Source organism: Cololabis saira, chromosome 22 (assembly GCF_033807715.1).
Source record: "Cololabis saira isolate AMF1-May2022 chromosome 22, fColSai1.1, whole genome shotgun sequence".
NCBI classification, from domain to species: Eukaryota; Metazoa; Chordata; class Actinopteri; order Beloniformes; family Belonidae; genus Cololabis; species Cololabis saira.
In genome coordinates this window covers 11,335,168-11,348,450 of record NC_084608.1, presented here as the reverse complement: position 1 = coordinate 11,348,450, position 13,283 = coordinate 11,335,168, and the positions used below count along the sequence as shown (strand labels likewise).

The following is a 13,283-nucleotide window of genomic DNA, read 5'->3' as shown; positions in this document are numbered from 1 at the left end:
TTTTTAAAACACCTATGGAGGAAAAAAATGGGACCAAAGTTGAACGAAGCAGAGAGAAAGTTCACGAGTTTGAGCACAGAATAAAGTGACTTACCTTAGCGAAGTTGAGCAGTGTGTCAAAAGGTTCACAGCAAGAAAAGGATGACAGGACTGCAGTGCGAGTCCCGGACTGCTGATGTGTCCCAGCCAGCCAATCACAGCTCTCCCTCGGTCGTAACCGAGGCTAAGCCCAATCTCCACTAAAAATTATTAGCTGATATATCAAAGTATCTTTCATTTTAATCTCTTTCTAAAATGTCAATGCTATTTCCCTTAAAATGCCTTACTGTTTTTGTTATTAATTTTATTTATAATAGTTATTCATTTTATCATTGAAGGAAGAGCCTTAAAGGAGTCACTTTTGCTGTCTAATTATTTGCATATTTTTGCTTCAGGTAAAAGAGATGCCGTCCAGCCTGTTTTTCTTAAACTCTTCTTTTTTTCTTTTGTATTATTTGCAATGTCACATTAGAAAATGTGACATTGCAATGTAATTCCCATTGTTTGTACAATATAATGTAGGTCAACACCTGCAGCAAAAACACCAACATTCAATCATGAGGAAGATTGTCACATTTTGATTAAAACTGTCAGTTTACATGTGTGGCCTTTAAACACTACCGTCAAAAGCACACGAAACAGCAACTGCCACGTTACGCGAGACGTCCTACATGGATGAACTGACCTTGCAATCTTTGCAAATTAAATGCAATTGATTGCATGTAGATATACCCTCATTTTAAACCACAGGTTTAAAGGAGCCGTCTGTAAGAAATGTCCAAAACTGGTACTGCAGTCACTTTCAAAATATTGTTGAGCGGCGTGTACCCTCCCCCTCCTCCCCCCGATCAGAGGTTGCCAGGTAGGCTGCAGAATGCAGCAGGAACGTAGGCTGCCATGGCTGCGATAATTAGAGCCGAGCTGGCAACCCGGATGCCGAAACAATACTGACTTGGTGATTGGGAGATAGGTGGAGGGTGGAGCTTCAGAAACAATACTGACTTGGTGATTGGGAGATAGGTGGAGGGTGGAGCTTCAGAAACAATACTGACTTGGTGATTGGGAGATAGGTGGAGGGTGGAGCTTCAGAAACAATACTGACTTGGTGATTGGGAGATAGGTGGAGGGTGGAGCTTCAGAAACAATACTGACTTGGTGATTGGGAGATAGGTGGAGGGTGGAGCTTCAGAAACAATACTGACTTGGTGATTGGGAGATAGGTGGAGGGTGGAGCTTCAGAAACAATACTGAATTGGTGATTGGGAGATAGGTGGAGGGTGGAGCTTCAGAAACAATACTAACTCGTGATTGGGAGATAGGTGGAGGGTGGAGCTTCAGAAACAATACTGACTTGGTGATTGGGAGATAGGTGGAGGGTGGAGCTTCAGAAACAATACTGACTTGGTGATTGGGAGATAGGTGGAGGGTGGAGCTTCAGGCCAAAACAAAAAATGACAACATGAACATCAGTTGAGGGCTGCAACTCCTCTTTTTAAACTGGAATATCCTGGCTTGAGTGCTGTTGTCAGTGACATAAGTATTTGAAATGAACATGATTTTTAAATGTCTGTTGACATATCGGGGTCAATTTATGATTCGTTTTATTATTGCTCTTACATACAGCTCCTTTAATGTTTCATGAGACTCGCACAAACCTGGGGCCTGTACTACGAAGCAAGTTCAACATACCCAGGATATCTTTTCCTTATCCAGATTCACTAACCAGATTCACTAATTCACTAACAATTGCAATCACGCTAAGCGGTCACACGACGGTGGTTATCAACTCGGTATATCAACCCAGGTTTCTCCAATCTGGATATGAGCGCGTGCACATAAAAGGGGCGGTGTTTTCAGCGCATGACCAATCGCAAGCATGGAGAAGTCCGCTGTCAGAGCCGCTTATTTCAGTAGCGAAGAGCAAACAATAATTTTACGGAAATATGATGAGTATAGGCATATAATACAGGCAAAAAGCAACACAGTTGCAGCTGCAAAATGCAGGAAAGACAGCTGGCAAAAGATCGCTGACTGTATAAATGCGTAAATTCATAGGGATATAAACATATATTTGAATATTCTGGGAATCTTAATCTTAAACTGTAAACCATGATCAGCAATATTAAAATAATAAAAGGCTTGCAATATTTCAGTTGATTTGTAATGAGTCCAGAATGGATGACATTTTTTTGTTTTTTTATAATTGCATTACAGAAAATCACAATATTCTAATTTTCTGAGACAGTCCTGTATATATTGTTGTTGACCGATAACTTGTGCTGATGCTGTACCAAAGAATTGGGTTTTTTTATTTATTTTATTTAATTTTTTATTTTTTCAGGAGGGGGGTATTTAGTATTTTAAAGTGACTTCTGAGAATGTTCGAGGGACGAAATTGAAAATCCCTTTTTTGCTATCCCCTTACAAATGCATCTTCTTTTTGATTTCTTCTTGATTTATTTATTTAATTGGTATTAGTTTTGGATTGACTGTACATCGGATTTTGGGTGATGATTTGTTTTATTTATTCATTGATTGATTTATTTTTTATTTTCTCCTCCACCTCTTTTTTCTTTTTTTCCTTTTTTTTTGTATCGTTCATACAGGTACTCATCAGGGAAAGCAAAGGGGTTTTGGCGGTCCCTGAATACGCGTTCTCTTCGGAGGGATCCTCTCACGATCCGCGCACCGAGCTCCACTGGATTCATTTTCCAAGAGAGCTGATTGGTCAGTGGGCGGTGCTTTTATACCCGGCGATCTGTATCTCGAACATAACCTGCTCCGGAGCAGGTTAGCTGTTCAGCATAAGTTACCATGGCGATGTACCCCGGTAAGAAGTGAACCACCGTCGTAGTCCTGAAAACCCAGGGTTAAACCTGAAGTTACCTCGCTAACCCCAAATCCCGCTTCGTAGTACAGGCCCCTGAGGACGTAAAACAAGAACAGAAAGGCTCTCATCAGGAAAGGCCTTGGCACTGGTACAGATTTGGTGAATGAAAGATTACATTTCAACATTTCACATGCTTGGAATTCATTTGGTCCCTTCGTTTGGAAGACCTTTTTTTGGAAAAGAGAAAAGACACACGGATCATCACAGCATGTTGTCTATGATGGCACATCTGCAGAAGAACATTTTGGCCAAAAGAAAAGACGAGTTCAAAGAAGTTTGGCGTAATTATTGCATGTCCCTCCAAGAGCCATTTTTGTCATCAAAAAAGAGGAAAATAGAGAAAAGCAGCAATACTGTATATTACAATTTTAACGCAGAAAAGAAGTTTTGGTTTCAAAAGGTCACTTTTTATTTTTAAACCCTTCACAAAGCAAATAAACAGTCACAACCCCCCACAGAAAGAGAATCTCCCTCAGTCCAACACAGAAAATGTGAGATTGCAATGTAATTCCCATTGTTTGTACAATATAATGTAGTTCAACACCTGCAGCAAAAACACCAACATTCAATCATGAGTGTGACGGCCTGCCCCTCTCCCTCCTGATTGGCCAATCTGCTTCCTGGATGGAAGTTGTGGCAGGTCGTCAGCCCAATTGGCCTCACCTGTGTGTGTGTGTGTGTGTGTGTGTGTGTGTGTGTGTGTGTGTGTGTGTGTGTGTGTGTGTGTGTGTGTGTGTGTGTCTTTGGCTTGCTTGATCTGGCTTGCTCTTGCTGTCTCTCTTGCTGCTCCCAGACTTGGGCTTGGTTCTGGGTTTCCACCTGCCAATGGGGAACTAAGTATTTTTTCCTCCGGCATACAACACTTGCACTCAGCATACTTCATTCACCCACACACAGCATACATGACTGACACTCTACATTTAAACCTACATATACTTTTGGTTTATTTTGATTTAATTTTTACTTTAATAAATTACACTTTTGAATTTGGTGACTCATGTGTGGACTGCCTCTTTGTCACTAACTGGCCCGGTGTGTGACATGAGGAAGATTGTCAAACACATTTTGATTAAAACTGTCAGTTTACATGTGTGGCCTTTAAACACTACCGTCAAAAGCACACGAAACAGCAACTGTCACGTTACGCGAGACGTCCCACAGGGATGAACTGACCTTGCAATCTTTGCAAATAAATGCAATTGATTGCATGTAGATATACCCTCATTTTAAACCACAGGTTTAATGTTTCATGAGACTCACACAAACCTGAGGACATTTGTTTATTTATTTATTTATTTGTTTATTTAAAAAGGATCCCCATTAGTCTTCGCCATGGGAAGACTATTCTTCCTGGGGTCCACACATAGACATACAAAAGATAATATAAAAGATGATAATATAATAATAATATAATAACAATAAAGATGACAATAATCCAACTCAAAAAGGGTGAAAAACTTCACTATAATTCCTGAAATAATAAATTGAACCAAAATAAAAGATTAAGTAACCAACCATCCACATCATAGAAGTATATATATATATATAGAAGTATAAATATATATTACATATCATAATATACTCATACATTATAATATACTCATACTTCTAAACCATATATACACTCATAGCCTACAGAGATTTAGAATATATTTACTATTAATTTATAATATACATACAATTTGCACTATAATCACAATATATATCTCGGAGAGATCATAACTTCCTTCTGAATTACAGCCTGCTTCAGTCTTCTTTTAAAACCTGACATCTTGTTTATTGCAACTATACATGGGGGGAGATGGTTCCAGTGTGTGACTGCTCTATACATTACTGTTTTTTTCAAAGCATTGGTTCTGGGCATAGGCAGAGAAAAGTGATTACCTAGGGCCATTCTGGTTTCATAGCTGTGTCTATTATTTGTTGGTAGAAGTTGCATAAACAAGAAGCCAGGTTTGCGTAGTATACAGATATTCTTTAAAAACATAATCAGGCTGCATGCTAGTCGATCCTCCACCATCATCCAAGACAGCTCAGCATGCATGCTCTCAACATTGCTTCGGATAGAGCAGCGGAGAGCAAGGCGTGCCGCTCTGTTCTGAGTGAGCTGGAGTTTTACAAGTGCTTGTTTGGAGGCACAGGACCAAACTGTTGAGCAGTAGTCAAGATGAGACAAGACTAGAGCTTGAATTAATAATTTGATAGTTGTTTCATTCAGCAAATAGGAGTTTCTTCTAATATTAGAGATGTTTCTACTCATTTTAGATACAATATTATTAATATGATTAGACCAAGATAATGTTTCATCGACAGTCACTCCCAACAGTTTGGCTTTTTTGACCTGTTCAATGGCAACACCTTGCACAGAAATACACAACCTAGGATCAGATCTCAGGGCATGTTTAGAACCAATAACAATACATTTAGTTTTCATGACATTTAGTTTTAGTTTGTTCTTTTCTACCCAGTTAGAAACCAGCATCAACTCTTGTTGTAGCGACTTGTTGACAGATTCAATATTATCTGCGGAGACATACATCGTGGTATCATCCGCGTAGATCACCATACTCGCATTTTTAAGTACATATGGCATGTCGTTAACAAAGATGGAATAGAGTAGAGGTCCGAGGCAACTCCCTTGCGGAATACCACTTTCCAGTGTTACAGTGTTCGAAAGAGAACCATTAAACATTACGCATTGTTTTCTGTTTGACAAGTAACTTTTCATAAAATCAACAGCCGAATCTTTAAACCTATAAGCCAACTAATTTCATAAGTAATAATTCATGATCTATAATGTCGAAAGCTGCACTAAAGTCTAACAGTACAGCTCCTACTACTAATTTCTCGTCAATTCTCTCCAACCAGTCATCAGTAAGAGATGTTAGAGCTGTACAAGTGGAAAATCCTGTTTTATAAGCATGTTGAAGATCAGAGTTGATGCTGTTTTCTTCAAAATACTGCTGAATCTGCTTATATATTATTCCTTCTAAAAGTTTGCCCAAGACAGGTAGAATACTGATTGGCCTGCTGTTGGGTCCTGAAAACGGCTCTCTGCCGTTTTTAAGTAATGGAGTTACCTTTGCTATCTTCCATAACTGAGGAAAAACACATTCATGAAAACATAAACTAAATATATGATATATAGGCTCAATTACACTTCCAACTCCCATCTGGAGTAATCTTCCGTCCAAGTTGTCGATACCAGAGGGTTTGTCACTTTTAATTGTTAGAATCAGTTTTTCAAGCTCTGCCCTGTTGATCATTTTGAATTGAAAGATGCATTCTTTATTCAACATAATTTCTTTTTTAATAATGGACTCAGACAGCTTACCACACCTTGGCACCATATGTTTTCTTATTATATTTACTTTGTTGTTAAAATAATTATTAAAATAATTTGCTATATCAAATGGTTTAGTTATATATGCACCGTCTAGTTCAATGAATCCAGATGTTCTATTACCTTTATCCATACCTATAGCGTCTTTAAGTGTTCTCCATAATTTTTTACTGTCATTCTTGCACTCTACAAACTTAGATAGATAGTATTGTTTTTTCTTTTGTCTGTTCATTTTAGTGATTTTGTTTCTAAGTGATCGGTAAGCTTGCCACTCGTCTGCATTACTTGATGCAATTGCAGATTTTTTCAGTAAATCTCTCTGTTTCATCCAGCCTCTCAAGTCATTGTCAATCCAGGGGGCTTTAGCTGATCTAACAGACAACTTCTTGATTGGAGCATGTTTATCACAGACAGCAGAAAATAACACCATAAAAGTGAGTAGTGCAGCCTCTGCATGTGAACAGTCCAGAACAATTTTCCAATTCACAGTTTCTAGATCTTCAATAAAATCCTTCTCAGAGAATTTTTTATACATTCTTCTAAATATGACCTTAGGTCCGGATTTTACATAAAACTTAGGACGTAAAACAAGAACAGAAAGGCTCTCATCAGGAAAGGCCTTGGCACTGGTACAGATTTGGTGAATGAAAGATTACATTTCAACATTTCACATGCTTGGAATTCATTTGGTCCCTTCGTTTGGAAGACGTTTTTTTGTAAAAGAGAAAAGACACACAGATCATCACAGCATGTTGTCTATGATGGCACATCTGCAGAAGAACATTTTGGCCAAAAGAAAAGACGAGTTCAAAGAAGTTTGGCGTAATTATTGCATAAAACATGATCCCGAATGTCTCCCCATCCTCCGTTCTTCATATGTGCCTTGTGCTCCACCATCTCCGTGCCGCTGAGGATGAGCGACGGAGGAAATAGTCTAGATGGAAAGGGGGGTCCACGCACACCCCCCGGATTTTTTTATGCCACCTGATTTTTTTTAATCCTTTAAATGTCTAGTTTCAGAATTTGGTCAGTGCCAAGATCAACTAATGTCTGAAAGGCTTCGTTTTCACACTTAATTGCATCTAACTCCAGACCAGAAAATTGAAATTTGAGATTGGCAAAGTAGCATATCCTATCATACATACAAGCCACAGAGACTAATAAACACATTTATTTTTGCTGCAACCACCGAGCAACGACCAAAACAACCTAGCAACCACCTAGCAACCACTTTTAAGACCCTAACTACCCTAGCAACCACCCTAGCAACCACACCTAAAAGAACTTAAAACCTCCTTGGTCTAGAAGGAAAATGGGTTTCAAGGGTAACCCCTATTATTTATGTCATCTACTTTTTGTTATCATCAAAGTGTCTTCTTTCAGAATTTGTCAGGTGCCAACCTGAAATCATCTCCCAAAGGCTTTATTTTTTATCCTTGTACTGCGAACCCTGACCAGAAAACTCTAAACACCGACATAGTATGTGGTGCAACTTTTGTCCTAAACAACTAACAGAGACAAATTAATACATTTTCCAAGCCAACTCTGATAGGCCATCACGTAGCAACCACCTTTAAGACCCTAGCAACCATCCTAGCAACCACCCTAGCAACCGCCTCTGTAAGTTGTTTAGGACAAAAGTTACACCACATTGTAGATATTTGTGAGAAAGGCCTCAAACCAGGTCAGGTACCTATGAAAAATGAATCGTTTAAAGATCAACTTAGTAAGCAATTACAAGTTTGTCACTTATTTTTACATTAAGTAATAAAAGAATAAGTTAAAATAGATTACCTGGAGTAATTGTGGCCATCATACGCGAAGAAGAGATCCGCCATGGCGCCATTACAGTGATGGAAGAGCTCGAAGTTGTTGGTTTTCACAGCAACATCCATCATGAAGACCAGCCTCGCATGATCCATCACAGAGAGCCAGAACATTCCTGTTTTACCCAGATGTCCTCTGCGTACCTTGTCTTGGTATTGTTGGTACTGACCGATCAGGTTTAGGAGTGAGGGATCGTTCAGAGTGGTGTCAAGGTTCTCCGAAGAGCAGCAGTGGATGAGGTTGATTAGGGTCTCATGTGGGATGTCTGGCTTCTCGTCATCTAGGAAGACATCGAAGAGCAGCCGTTCAAGTGCTTCTGTGACTGCCTTCAGACTAAAGAGAGCCTTGGCATATGATTTCCCACTTAGGATGCGTTTCAGGCAACCACTGGTTGCGAGGCCTGCCTCAATGAGGATCTCTGCATAGCCAGCTCCAAGACACTTATGGCCAGTGAGCCTGCCCATGTAATTCATGGCTGTATGGAACTTGCCAATAAGGACGACATGCCTACTGAATTCCTCCTCATATTTCCATACTATAGGACAGGCCTTCATCACCACTCCTTGGTCAAATGTGTTGATGTGCCTCCAAACAAGCACTTGTAAAACTCCAGCTCACTCAGAACAGAGCGGCACGCCTTGCTCTCCGCTGCTCTATCCTATTTTTCATAGGTACCTGACCTGGTTTGAGGCCTTTCTCACAAATATCTACAATGTGGTGTAACTTTTGTCCTAAACAACTTACAGAGGCGGTTGCTAGGGTGGTTGCTAGGGTGGTTGCTAGGGTCTTAAAGGTGGTTGCTACGTGATGGCCTATCAGAGTTGGCTTGGAAAATGTATTAATTTGTCTCTGTTAGTTGTTTAGGACAAAAGTTGCACCACATACTATGTCGGTGTTTAGAGTTTTCTGGTCAGGGTTCGCAGTACAAGGATAAAAAATAAAGCCTTTGGGAGATGATTTCAGGTTGGCACCTGACAAATTCTGAAAGAAGACACTTTGATGATAACAAAAAGTAGATGACATAAATAATAGGGGTTACCCTTGAAACCCATTTTCCTTCTAGACCAAGGAGGTTTTAAGTTCTTTTAGGTGTGGTTGCTAGGGTGGTTGCTAGGGTAGTTAGGGTCTTAAAAGTGGTTGCTAGGTGGTTGCTAGGTTGTTTTGGTCGTTGCTCGGTGGTTGCAGCAAAAATAAATGTGTTTATTAGTCTCTGTGGCTTGTATGTATGATAGGATATGCTACTTTGCCAATCTCAAATTTCAATTTTCTGGTCTGGAGTTAGATGCAATTAAGTGTGAAAACGAAGCCTTTCAGACATTAGTTGATCTTGGCACTGACCAAATTCTGAAACTAGACATTTAAAGGATTAAAAAAAATCAGGTGGCATAAAAAAATCCGGGGGGTGCGCGTGGACCCCCCTTTCCATCTAGACTAAAAGAGGCCCTCCTTTGCCTTCTGAAGGTTTTCCTCCACCTCCTGCGAGGCCCATTCTGGCCTGCAGTTCTCCTTATGGTGAAGTCCACAGTCTCCCGTGTGCAGCACCCTGGAGCCCTGCGCCGCCAGCACCTTGAGGCCCTTCCTGATGCAGGTTCCTGAGAGGTACCGCAGCGTCCAGTCCCAGTTGTAGTCATCATAGGTGCAGAACTCGTTGCTGCAGCCCATCAGCTTATAGTACACCTGCCGGGAGATGGCCATGCCTATGTTGTGCTTGGTCCACCAGGAGATGAGCACTTTATCAGACATGGTGGTAAAATCATTCAGGCCGTTGTGGTTACCCAAGGCCAGCATGTCGCAGTCTGGGCAGCTCTTCTTCGTGAACTCAATCATTGATTTATAAAAATGGAAAAAGTCTGGTAAGATGTAGTTGTCCTCCTCCAGGAAGACGGCGAAGCCGCTGTAGCCCTGCATGGCCTGCACTCGCTCCCACACGAAGTGCAGCTTCCACCACCAGTGGTGTTTGGTCTGCGTGATGAAGGCTTCCCTGTAGTGTCCGTACGAGTCAGGGTGTTCGGCGTTGATGCATCCTGTTTTGAGAGCGTTCTCTCTGGATATGTCTCGAGGGCAGTCCCGTGGGTCCTGCCCAGGAAACTCTTCGGGATAAAGCTGAGTGCTGAAGGGGAAATAAATCTGCAGTACCTTGCAGAAAGTTATCCCTTGCACAATCGTGTTTATTTCCTCTGAAAAGTAGTCGTGGCTGAAGATCAGGAGGAAGCTGTGGACCTCGGCAGCCCTCTCCAGCGAGCGGATGAGCAGCTTGAGGTACTGGGGCCTGTTGTGGACCTGCACAACCAGCACCAGCTGAGGATCTCCGGGGAACTTGTCTGCATTGAGGACACGCTGCTTGTAATTGGCCCTGGGTCAAAGACGTGACGCTTACTTTTTCTGTCCGATGGAACTTTTTACCTAATAATAAACATAAAAATGAATTAAAAATATAACATGTATGTCTAATACGTTCCTTCTACATGTGCCCACTCTTATTTTATTTAAACATGTTGGTTATTGGTCATTTTCTGCCATCTGAAGTGTGAAAACATCATGTGGGGTGGCCGTCCGGCCTTGACTTCTGTTTGGACAACTGGTTTTAAATCACATTAAAACAATTTAAAAATAATGCTTGCCCTATTGGGCATACTTTCAAACTTGTTTTAGATTTATTGACAAAGTTATGGAACATTTGTACACACATTTCAATCATAATACACAAACTAATCTTGTCTGAATATGTTCATTGTCTGAATTATCATCTGGGGTGACCATGAAAAAAATACAATTGAGGGACTTTTATATTGACAATCATCTCAAAGAGGATGTTGCATCAGCCAGTTACTCCATGAGGGTCCCAGAGAGACAACCTGCAGGTCAGTAGTCTCTCTCTCCTTTACAAAATCCTCTTTCTAACTGCTGCAGTGTATACGTCACATTTTGATATCATGTGGGGTGACCACCCTAAAACTGTAAATAATTTGTTTTATTTGCAAATCTATATTTTGAAGGTAAATTTGTTAGTGATATGTGGTGAGAAGTAGCTAGCTTAGATCATATAGCTAACTGTTAGCCTGTTATATTTGATTAAACTTGAAAGCATCATGTGGGGTGACCACCTGTCATGTGGGGTAACCAACAAATGGCAATTCTGTATCAAATTCAAAATTGAATGTCTATCAGTTTTGGTTCAAATATAAATTATTGGTATAGCATGCATAAGTGGATACACCTTGTACACATTTTAAATCAGTTTTATGAATTTTAGAATAAGTAAGAGGGTGACACTGCCATTATGGATAGAATGTATTTAAAAATGGTTTTCAAAAAATGAAAGGAAAAATGTGTCTATCTTTCTTGAACAGTTAATTTAATTACTGATACTTATTAAAATATAAATTTTGTTATGGAAATCTATTAATTTTGAGATAAATGGTCGCCCCAAATGACGGTTTAAAGGTTTAAAAACACTAAAATACCTTTGTTTGAAGTTTTCACATACATGTATGTGTACACTACATTTCAAATGTTTGGAAAATGGCCTAAAATATCTTTATTTTAAGTATTTTAAAAATGGGCTACTCGAAGGCCTTATACGTCTTTGACCCCCCTGTAGATAGACTGGGTCAGCTCTGACAGGGAGCTGTAGTTAAACTTGACCGTGTCTGCGTGGAGACCCTGGTTTCCACTTCCTCTGGCGTCCCCAACAGAGATCAACACACGTGTGTATATCAGCACAGTCAGGATCATGTACCCGACTCCCAGCAGCACCAGCAGTTTCCAATTCACCACCCGAAACCTCATTTTCTCTCCGGTAAAAGCACACTTTGAACCAGGCTGCTCTTCCTCAAACACGACACATGGCATCTTCTTTACCTCCCCTAAGAAGAACTAAACAAAAACAACAACTTGTGGCTCCAGTGTTTTCCTCTTCTTTTTTTAAAACACCTATGGAGGAAAAAAAATGGGACCAAAGTTGAACGAAGTCGAGAGAAAGTTCACGAGTTTGAGCACGGAATAAAGTGACTTACCTGAGCGAAGTTGAGCAGTGTGTCAAAAGGTTCACAGCAAGAAAAGGATGACAGGACTGCAGTGCGAGCGCCGGACTGCTGATGTGTCCCAGCCAGCCAATCACAGCTCTCCCTCGGTCGTAACCGAGGCTAAGCCCAATCTCCACTAAATATTTTTGCTTCAGGTAAAAGACATGCCGTCCAGCCTGTTTTTCTTAAATTCTTCTTTTTTTCTTTTGTATTATTCTCATAATAGGTCCCCTTTAAGTTCTGACAATCTGACATAAACACTCATACAGAATGTTGAAGAACAAGATCATCTTGTTCTTTAATATTTTTTTTAATATTTGGTATGTACTGCACTGCACATTCCCCAGATTAACCCCATGAACTGAAACACATCTATGTTTGACATCCATTCTGTTCTTTGGTTTTGTGAATTTACAGCTTCCTCTCAGTTCATATCCACTTTGTCTTTGCTGAAACAGCTTCTGGATACAATGTGGTAACAGATTATTATGAGCCTTGTACATCAACAGTGATATTTTGAAATCAACAAATTCATTAAATTTGAGCATCTGACAATTAATAAGTACCGTATTTTCTGGACTATAAGCCGCACCTGTATATAAGCCACATCAGCTCTATTTAGAAAAAAAGATATGCAAGCCGCAGATATTTATGTTGTTAGATGAGATATTTACTACATGTACAGAAGGATTTTGAACTGTACATGATGTACATGTTTGTACCTAAATACATCCTTTCCTAACAGTGTCTTTTAACACGGCAGCAACTTTGCTGATTAAAACGGGACAGAACCAAGAGAAAATAACTGGTATTTATTTATCTATTTATCTGTTTGAAATCTGCTTCTACTTCTATCTGCTAAAGAAGAAGTAGCGTATTCTTCTTTGCATTTATTTCTTAGTTTTCATTCTAATTCCGGTTAGCACTCCCCCTAGCGGTGGAAGAAAAATCCACAGAATAGCCGCACCTTTGTATAAGCCGCATGGTTCAAAACCTATGAAAAAAGTAGCGGCTTATAGTCCAGAAAATACGGTAATGTATTTGTTGGTTCCCGATAATCAGCTCTGTTGATAACTCTGATTGTTCTTTTTTGAAGCAAAATAATTGGATTTATGATTGTTTTGTATGAATTCCCCCAAAGAAGAATCATTTCCTTCAC

The 13,283-nt window shown here is 40.0% G+C and overlaps 1 pseudogene; it reads right to left on the bottom strand.

The window, feature by feature from the left end:
- Nucleotides 1-7,032: 7,032 nt before the first annotated feature.
- LOC133423302 (alpha-1,6-mannosyl-glycoprotein 2-beta-N-acetylglucosaminyltransferase-like) lies at nucleotides 7,033-11,924 on the bottom strand (annotated as a pseudogene).
- Nucleotides 11,925-13,283: the final 1,359 nt, after the last annotated feature.